Source organism: Toxotes jaculatrix, chromosome 17 (genome assembly GCF_017976425.1).
Source record: "Toxotes jaculatrix isolate fToxJac2 chromosome 17, fToxJac2.pri, whole genome shotgun sequence".
Lineage (NCBI taxonomy): Eukaryota > Metazoa > Chordata > Actinopteri > Toxotidae > Toxotes > Toxotes jaculatrix.
In genome coordinates this window covers 15,505,424-15,516,003 of record NC_054410.1, presented here as the reverse complement: position 1 = coordinate 15,516,003, position 10,580 = coordinate 15,505,424, and positions in this window count along the sequence as shown.

Genomic DNA, 10,580 nt, shown 5'->3' with positions numbered 1-10,580 from the left:
CATGCAGCCTCTCAGAGAGGCAGGCGAGGGACAGGATATTAGAAAAGTTTCATTGGGAGGAAACTTTGTTTTCATTGTATGGTTTTGTGTGAGTGACTGTGGGAGGAGATGTTAAATGTGCTTGGTGCCTTTGGGTTGTTTTGTATTTTCCTCGCAGGTTGTGAGATTATAAAAATTATATCTGACAAATACTGTACATTATGCAGTCAGGGAACATCAATATATTGGTTAGTTCTGACAACAAATAATAATTAATGTTCACAGCAGGCTTGTATTTTTATCCTTTACTGATTGAGAAACACTCAAAATACAATTATGTGAATACAATTCACATTTATGTGGTCGAAAAACTTTGGCTTTTTAGCTTTAAAACAGGCTAGGGATAGGATGGATAACATGAATGCATTGCTCCTTGGCTGTTACTACTGAAATGTTGTGCATTTTAATTGATTATCCGAGTTTCAAAATGTGATTTTGTCATTTTTAATATAAATGAATTAAAACTTTATTAATTAAAACCAAGATATGTAGAGGCCAGAATGAAGTGGCGACACTGTAAATATACATACTGTATTTCTGTTCTGCAATTTCTTGTTCTTTATCAAACAATACCTGATGACAATGATATATCTGCTTAAGGCTAATATTAGCCAATAATACTCATACAGTATAACTAATGTTTCAGAGGCTGATAGAGAAAATGCTGAAATTGTGTCATGTTCTGGATAGATTTTTGGCATAAAAATATAAACTATTTGCAGCTCCTTCCAATGCCTATATTTGTCTTAAAACTAAAGCAGAAAGCTAGTGGAGTCAGCTGATTTGCTCAGCAAAGTGCTGTCGTGTATTTATTACACACTGTCGCCTCTTTCCCAAAGATATCCCCAGAGCTCCAGCCCCTCTCTGTCTTACCCTCTTTGCCCTCTCTTAAAACCTGTGCCCGCTGACAGTCTGCCAGGTGTGCCCATACCCAGGAGACATGCCCGGTGTCACTGAGCAAAGCGGGCTCGCGTTGGCCGTGAAGAGAGACGAGATGCCAGCTCGGCCACAGAATAACTTTAGGGGGCGATGGAGAGGATCCCTGATGGTCGTACGTGTGACATTAGCTGGCTGCCTTCCCTCTCCTCGGCAAAGTTGGCGGCCCCAACTTTGCCTCCGCATGCTGACTGGGTATGTGACCCAGTGTCCAAGTGACATATTCCCTGGCAGGGAGTCAGAATATGAAATGATCGTATTATTCATGTCCTACCTTTGACATTGCCTGTTAGCTGTTCAGCAGGCAGCACAGATAGAGCTACAATCTGGCAGTACTGTCCACCTGAGGTAGTGTGTCTCAACATCAAGTGAAGGAAAATCCAGGAAATCCGGCTTTGGCCTGCACATGCCTCTTTATGTGTGTTGTTACACATCATTGTTCAAAACAATGAGTATCTGGTGAGTCCCTCTCCTGGTTTGATGCTGTGCTATTAGCTTAGCTGCCACTATTGTGGTGCTGTCTCCTGGGTGTTCCTCAAGTCTTCCTGTTCTGATGAGAGCAGCTGGACACTGGGGAGTCTTCGTCTCTTTTTTCAGGCAGACTATGCAATTTAAACCTGCCTCGGGCATGTAGATATTACTCCCCGGCGAGATGGCTGAAAATTAATGGAAATTGTTTTAGAGGAATCATTATTAACATTCTCCTTTGGATGCCCTTTTGTCATCTCAGCCCTGTCGCCTTTCCTGTTTTATTCTCACGCTAATTTATGCAGCCGTTGACATTCCTGTCGGTGTGTGAATGTGCCGGGAAATGTGAATAATCAGACTAATAATTAGTAATTGCTCCGTCACTTCAGTGGGCATATATTTTGGCATTAGAAAAATATTAATCAGGCATTTATTATCTTATTTAGCTGTTGTTTTCCCTCTTATGTTCACTGTCATAATTTCTGTATTTTATCATCCATGATGTGATGCTTAGGATCGTCTGTTGAAAACTGTGGACAGCACTGATGCACAGGGACGAAGGTATTACAGTTTTTCTCCTCATGTCTTTCCCCCTGGTGAAGACTTGGTTGTAGTTTAGTACAGCATAGCAGACTCACTCATCTCTGGAACCAGGAAATCACATTCCCTCACACATACGACTCAATTTCACACCCCAAGCTGGATTAAGAGGAGTCTTCGCTCCGGGCCTGCGCAGGAAAAAGGGTAAATATCACCCTTGTTCCTGGTGCCGGAAAATCCGCTATTTAAATGGGGAGTAATATAAGTGACATTTTCCAGTTCATTATGCAGCCCCTGACCTTCACGATGTACGACTTGGATACTTCTCTGGCAAAAAGCGAGGCCTAGTTTTCCCTAATGGGAGATGTTTGACCTTGTCAGGAACTAAGGGGAGGTCAGGGATGAAGGAAGCCGTAATCGCCCCAAGAGAGATGGGACGCAGGGGAGGAACACCTACAACAATGACTAAGACACTGTAAAACTCTACACAGCAGTAAAGGTGGCACTGAGTCAGATCTGTAGTTGCTAAAAACTTGAAAATCTTACAGTTTCTTGACAGAAGTGAGTAAATAATCTCATTGTGTGTTTTGGAAAGCTATAACGCCTTTGATACATTATGTAAATTTCTGATCTGCAGGGATAATCTATAGCTGTCGAATGTGTATTACATCATCTGGTCTTCAGATTTTGTGTTTATCTCTGTTTGTGGCCAAACTGCTGAAGCTTATCACAGATGGATTCAACTAATCTTCAACTGGCTCTTTGCCTTTATGTCCAACTGTACTTTAAAGATTCAGGATTCCAGATAAATCCATCGCTCTCAGTCACCAAACGTAATAGAAAGTAATCATATCGGGAGTCTTTCACGGATTAGGCTGTTTTGAATGTGACTTATAATCTCTTCCATTTGTGTGAACTACAATGATGTGCACTGGGCGCCTGGCAGAGATAATCTTATTACCCAGTTGGCTTTTGTTTTCTACTGCCTTGCTTTTATTCTTTATTAAAACATTTTGCTGCATTAAACATGCTAATTTGTGGCTGGGCATAATTGGGGTCTTGCTTAAAAAACCTCTCCCCTGTTTGGTAGAAGATTAGAAATTTCATCTTCAGGATTATGTATAGAGTACAGTGAAAGCCCATGAAATAGTCTTGCTTTCCATTATGTTTAAAGCCACTCAAGCTTATTAATGTGAAAGGAAAATGTATTATTCGCCACATAACACCATTGTCACATGACAAAAAGATGTCAGATGGCAGCTATTTTGATTGATGGGATTGTTTGGCTGATTAGTCAGTCAGTATGCTTCAGGGATCAAATGAATCAAACCAATCAGCTTTTAAACAGAAAAATCCTGGTAATTCTAGTCCAGTGTATTTTCGGGATTGTTAGAAATAGCCCAATGTTCGCTGTCAGAGCTACAACAGCAAAGCTGTCAGATCTTTTATACGACTATAATCAGAAATGGAACAGCAGCAAACCTAGCTTTGGACACCAGAAGGGAGAATGTGAGGCAGATAAAACCCAGCAACTCACTCAGGAATCCTCATTGATCATTGGTGGCTTTTCGTGAGCCTCAGATGTGGAGAGATCAGAGCTTCAATCTTACTATGAAATGAAATCTCACAATGTGAAATGATTCCCAGATCTGCTAAGAAAAAAAAAATGTCAAAGAAAGTGCAAAGAGAATATTAAGGTGTCAGTATTTCTGCCTCGTTCACCTAGGGGTCTAATAAGTGATCACACAGAAAACGGGGAATCTCTCCCCCATAATGGTGAGCAACTTTTGATTTTGTGTCAAAACATATTTAAAATTTGAACAGTGCCGTCATTCCTGTGGTGTGCCGCTCTCTCCATGGGGCTTGTCACAGGAGGCGTCACGCCATGCAGCTCCAATACACGAGGCTCCTTTCATTTTTCTGTCTGACATGTTAAGTGTGATGGTACAAAGAGGTTCCATTTTAATTGTTTGGACAGATCACTCAAGGGAGAGCGGCTTTGATTTTGGGTGTTGACAGAATAGGCACAGGCTTGCTGAGTTGCTTTGGTGTCTGTCTTGCCAATTCTGACACTGCGCGCTGTATCGATCGTGATAGGCTGTTTACCTCAGTCCACCCTTAAGCTAAAGGCCAAGATTTGTCCAACCTTTCACAGTGGCTATTGCTGGTGGAATTAGGTTACTAGAAAATGCCCTGATGCAGAGAGGTCTTGTTATTGCTCCACCCTTTTGGTATTTGTACACAACAATCCATTCGATCACATGTTGACTGTCAATCAATTTTTATTGGATGATCTTTCAGGTAGACATGAGGAAAGCTACGCAGCAAGCTTAGTGACAAACAAGCCACTGATCTATAAGCATGGGTCTACTGTATGTGTAATATCTGTATTAAATAAGATGAATGGGCACTTGAGCTGTACCGTGTAGGCACTTTATGAAATACGGGTATACTTCGATGGAGCCTAGTGAGCGGTGAGAAATCACCTGTTGATGGCCCATAATGTAATAGAACATTCTTTTTGAATGGGCGGGAACCATAATGTCACACAGTCCATTAATATTCTCCTGCTGTGCCCACATCTTGGCTTTCTGCTCTGGGGGAATGATGAAGGTGACGGAGGATGGGGCTATGACACAAGAAAACAACTTCTCTACCTCCCATTTTCTCCTCGCCCCCCCCCCTCCCCTCCCCCTTTTTTTTATTCACCTCCCCTCAACCCTTCAACACAACAGCCACAAATTACCCACTTTGCTCGCAATATTATCAGGGCTGATCGTTGGTGTCCATAATTAGAGTCTTAGTGTCGTCTAGCCTCCATTAGGCTAACAATAGAGCCTTGGAACAAGGCCACTTTGGGCAAATAACACGTTGAGAACACTTGACTTTTGTGAAGAGATAGTGGAAAGCATTTGAGGCCATCACTGATCCAAACAGCCTTGAATAGTTGTGCGGTGGCTGGCGCTGTGAAAGCCACGGATAGGCCGACCGCGGAATCATCTCCGTCTCAGAAAGCACACATATACTGTACACGGCGAGAGATGCACGGGAAGCAATCACAAGCAGAAACACAGACACACACGTCTTCATGCTCAAATGGTGACAGTGTTTTCCCTCTCTGTGCCCATATTCCTTTGACAGAGACACAAATACAAATATCATCACACTTCACGCTGCAGCCTAGTGGAGCTTGTATTTCAATCACACAGCGTTAGATAGCTTGCTGCTGAGTTTCCTTCCAGGCTACGGAGAGAGAGAGCGCTCTCGGTATTCTGAGCCCAGGCCCCGTTTGATCTCCGTCATCGCCCCTCTAAGACATCATTGTGTAACACTGTAAAAGCGGACGGCTTCATGGAGCGAAGGAAATATCAAGGAAGTTATTCATAAATATTAGATAATATCAAAACAGCCGGTTTCTCTCAGACTCTGAGCTCCTGGGTCAAGCTTTCTACATTGCCTTTGATTTTTCTTCTTCCACTCAGGCTGAGCAGGGAGGATTGAGCATGCATTGAAATTGATCAACACTTTTCATTATTCATAATTCCCTTGTTTTGATTACCGTCCCTAACGCACAGCGTGCCGAACCTGAGGAGGTTAATAGGCAGCATTCTCCAAACTCTTCCTGCTCTCCTCCGGAACTGACACAAATTGGTGAAATATCACTTTGATCATGCCTCCTGAACAACAAACAAAACACAAACCTAATTAGCCTAATTCAAAATCGTTCCAAATGCCTCTGTTTGCTATGAAAGCTTCCCTTCTCAGTGCCGTTGTTAAAGATAAAACTAAGTTGGACAAGCGTCAGTGTTTTACCCTCTGTGTATTTGCTGTGTGTTTGTGTGTGTGTATGAGCGGTTGTGGGTTAGCTAAGAAAATGAGTCCCGAAATGTGCCATGCAACCTTTGACCTTACAACTGACAGAAGGCAGTGGCCACCAGTCGCTCCGATTCATCTGTCGTCTTGCCTCACGTTTGCCAGAGAGAAGAGCAAAGCAAACCTGGGATGAAACAGACTTGCAGACTGTTTTTCGATGTGGGAGAGCTCACTTAGCTGACTGCTTTGTTGATGTTACTCATTCCATCTGGGTAGAAATGTCAAGTGGCAGGGGAATCATAATGCTGTCTAATTTACTGCACCACAGTATTTTTTTCCCAACTCATGTAAAAAAAAAATGGATGAAGGATCTGCTAATTTACTTACCATAAACTGGTTAAATAATCAGATGACTGGGTTTATATTTTACACATCTTATTGATGTTTTATTATAGTCGTCATGGCCACATCAGCAGACTTTTATATGAATTCATGAAAAGGTAAAGTCCACCATGAACTAAGCAAAGTGCTTGTCTTTTGCTGCTGGTGCCTCTAATTTGCTGTAAAAGTTGATGCGCCGCATCAGCGTCTGTTTGCCAGTAGGGATTTTTCCAAGGGCAGCAATGCACCAAAGCTATACAGCATTTCAAGTGTTCACTTACCGCAAGCAGCATGAAGTCTACCTTGCAATGCTAGCGGATTAGCTCACGTTGCCTCGCTAACATATGCAATGACTGCCGGCGAGCTCTTCCCCATTAGGTTGGCACATCAAAGGCGGCGGGAGAAGTTCTTCACAGGCAGTTAAAAGTGGGCTCAGTGTGGATCTTGTAAATACCGTCTTTGAGTCTGTGCCTCTCGGGGGACACTTCACACACTCCTCCAGTCAGGAGAAGGGAGCGAGGGAAGGGAAGGGAAAGAGAGGAGCAGTGGGGGGAGAGGGGTATGTTGGAGGGGGGGGGGTGGTTGAGAGCCCAGTCCCCTGTCACCATCAGGATAGGATCTGTGTGGATGAAGAAAATCACTCTGCTCTCCTCTCCCTGTCTGTATCTGGCTCTCATCCTCTTCCTCCTCTTCACACTTCACATGATAGCTGACAGTGAAAGTAGAGCATGGCTGTTTTCCGTTTTCTTTTGAGTCATGTTTTTCATAACACATAAATAGAGCATGCGGCATCCTGGGAATTCTGTGATTCTGTGTTTCAGTTTACAGGCGGACACAATAGCATCCACTCTTCTCAAGTGTTGTTGAAAACATTTTATCCATCATAGCTGTTTGTAGGGCTCTGGTGAGGCCCTCGACTCCGCAAGGAGCAGCAAGGAATAAGAGATGTGTTTTGTTACCACACAAACACACACACAGACACACATATACTGTATGCTCCCATGCCCATCGTTGCCTGGTTTTGCAGACTGATCATTGCAAATGCTGTTATTTACCCAAGCCTGAAATGAAAAGACTATGGATCAATTTGATGCACTTCCATAGGGTGTTCTCACAATAGCTGGCTGGCTTTTTTGTCTCAGCAACCCCCCCCACCCCCCTAGCCATCCACCCCTTATCTTAAACGAGACCCCCCCACCCACCCCCAACATCACTAATGCAAAAATATGTACTGCTCTGTCTCTCACGTACACAAACCATCACCCGTGCATTCTCTGTCTGCACACTCTTTCTCTCTTTTTCCTTCAAACACACCCACAGTGTGACACCGGGGCTGCATCTGTCTGAGCTGTGTGTGCGTGTTTGTGTGTGTGTATCTGGGTGTGCATGTGTGTGTTTTGGGCTGACCCACTTTCTGTGCTTGGCCAGGCTTGTGCTGCTGCTGCTGTTGCTGCTGCTTCTGTGCTGTGCTGTGCTGTTCTTTGCTGTGCTGCTAGGGGGAGATCCCTGCAGACTCCCCCAGAACAGACTCCAGCTCTCCTCCTGACAGACACTCACCATGGCATGTTATCCCCCTGCGGATTGGAGACCTCTGCCTCTCTGTCAGTGCACGTATGTATGTGTGTGTGTGTGTGTGTGTGTGTCTGTGTGTGTGTGTGTTTCAGATACACCTTGATGCAGATGCACAAATGAATACTCGCAAAAAGGCATGCACAGGCTGTAACAGTATTGTTGCCAGCATGCACACACACTCACACACACACACACGCTCTTACACACATATTCAAAGCACATACCATCCCAGATCTGTATATTTTTAATCCCATCCACCCTCCTCCGGCTCCTCCTCCTCTCTTCCCTGTGTTTGTCTGGAGTTATTGTTTCAATCTTGCTGCATCAGGGGGCCCCTGAAGGTTATAAATTAAACATAAATGCAAATGCGCTGAGCCATTGCCCTCCTCCACCTCCCTCCTCCCTCACACACACACACACACACCCACCCATCCTCGCCATTCAAACAGATCAGTGTGTCTGCGAATTAATAGGAGAACAGTGGGCTTTTTTTAATGAGCGAGAGAGGGAAATTAGAGTTGCAAAGCCACAGCGCGGCACACCCAGAGCTGCAGCCGAGGCAACGGCTTGAAAAGCCGGGCGCCATCATAGAATATGCTAATGCTCGAGGTCCCCTCACTGTCAGCCTTAGTGTTGCTCTAGATGAGATCAGAGCTGAGGCTTTGATCTGGGACGCCGATGGGAGCCTGAATCGTCATGTGCACAAAGTACAGAGAGCGTGAAGGGTGTGGATGAGACTTGTTCTAATCAGAAAAAGTGCACATAACCAGTGATGATGACACTTAACACACAGAAAGCCTTGATCATTTAAGGAGATATAGTTTTGTCTATACTCATACACGCACCAACGGCAGTCACTTTCTATCACCTGCTCTCTGTCTCACACACTCACTGAGGATGTAAATGTGATGTCTACTCAGGTTGTCCTATAGATAAATAGCCATCTGCTCGTGTTGATGCTATAGGCTGGGCCTGGGCATACTGATGGTGAACACCATGGAGACTTTGCAGTTGGACCATAACAGCGTTATAGCTTTTATCCTCTGCCATATGGACTCATAAAGGCAAACGGCAGGGAAAGGTTTCTGGGGATGTCACTTGCTTTTATTTGTCTCCAATGAGTGAGCTTCCATTTGGGAAAAATTGGATTAAGCCTCTTGCTGTCATGTGATAATATGAATTTGTGATTTTTTTTTTTCATGTGGCATAGAGGCAAAATCACAAATTTATACTGTGAATTTCTGTGCTGTCCCAGTGAAACACGGTGTGTTTCTGATTTTTTTTAAAATTCAATTTCTTTTTTTAAGCTCTAACTTGTACTAACACTGTGTCTCCAGCAGGGGTCTTCCCATTGTCATGAACATGGCTTCATAGTGAATTATCTTCTGCTTTACACGAAGTGTAAGGCAGAGTGAATTTTGACTCCTTGTTTTGAACATGTGTGACCTACAGCAGCAGTTTGGTGTTTAAAAACACAACAAAAACAAATGGCCATCACTATCCCTGTAGTCATCACCATCACTACAGCCATCATTACGTTTGCCACTGACATCTTCAGCATCATCTTCCTCACGTGTGTTCCCACCACCAGTCGTCATCATCATTTTCATGGCCGTCCTCAGCACAACTCTCATCCCCAAATCTTCCTCTTCCCACCCCACCCACCCACATCCCCATCCCACCACCCCTCTTTCATCCGCAGCTCCTTCTGTTGATCAAATGCATCTGATCTCATCAAAGCGGACCCTCTGCTCATTCCCAACAGACAAACCCGGCTTCTTTACTAAGCACTATTTTACATTCACGTCTGAATACCACTGATGGGGGAGCATATCTTGTAGACTTTGGTTTTGTGTGGTCCTACACTGCAGCCTGGGGTTGATTTTTTTTTTTTTTTTTTTTTCAGTTCATTGTCATTATCACTTCAGACAAGTTTGTCTCTGACAAAGTAAATCGAAGGGAGGAAATTAAAGAATGTAGCCTTTTAAGACCCTAATGAAGAATGGCTTTAATATTCATATTACATTCCAATGGAGACTTACAGTGAGTTTATACTGACCTAATAGTACTGAAAGGCATTTTTTTAAATCTTCTATCACACCGAATAGTTCTGAGTAATATTATATAATTTAAAATTTGAGATATTTCCATGGTTTCCCTCTTATTACAGGATTACTATTCTTTTTTTTTCTTTTTTTTTTTTTTGAAGGGGAACATTATTCCCTTTCAGTTTGAATAGAAGTGATTGGTAGTGGATTGCGTACTGGAGGAACTCTGTGTTACAGATATTACAACATTATAGCCGCTATAAAGCGTGATTACATTCTTATTCCGATGGCAACATTATTGCGCACAGCTTGTGGTTGCGTGTCCAACTCCTGTCAGAGCTGCAGAGAACTGGCTTGAGCCGAGGGACAGAGATGGTGGGAAGAGGGAAAATCAGATCTGGATAACTGCGAAGACTCGCTCGGGTAAAGTTAACATCTCGTGATTTGAAGGATCTGTGCGGTGCAGAGGAGCAGCGTCCGTGCGTAATTTGACAATGCACGATTTCTCCGGTTATCGATTGTTTAAAAATGAAAGGCACCTTAAACTCATGAGGAAGGAGTCCTTCCTTGAGCGTCTGACATGCAATTATTGAACGAAATCTCGATATAATGAAAATAAAGACATTTATAACATGTCAAAATATTTCCACCTTAGTGTATCTTTTTATTGTAAAACCAACCTGCAAAGCATCGTTAAAAAAAAAAAAACAACAGAAACAAAATGTATCGTGCGTAATGGCTCGCTACTCCAGTCCGGATTTTCCATGTGAGGCGCGCCGGAGC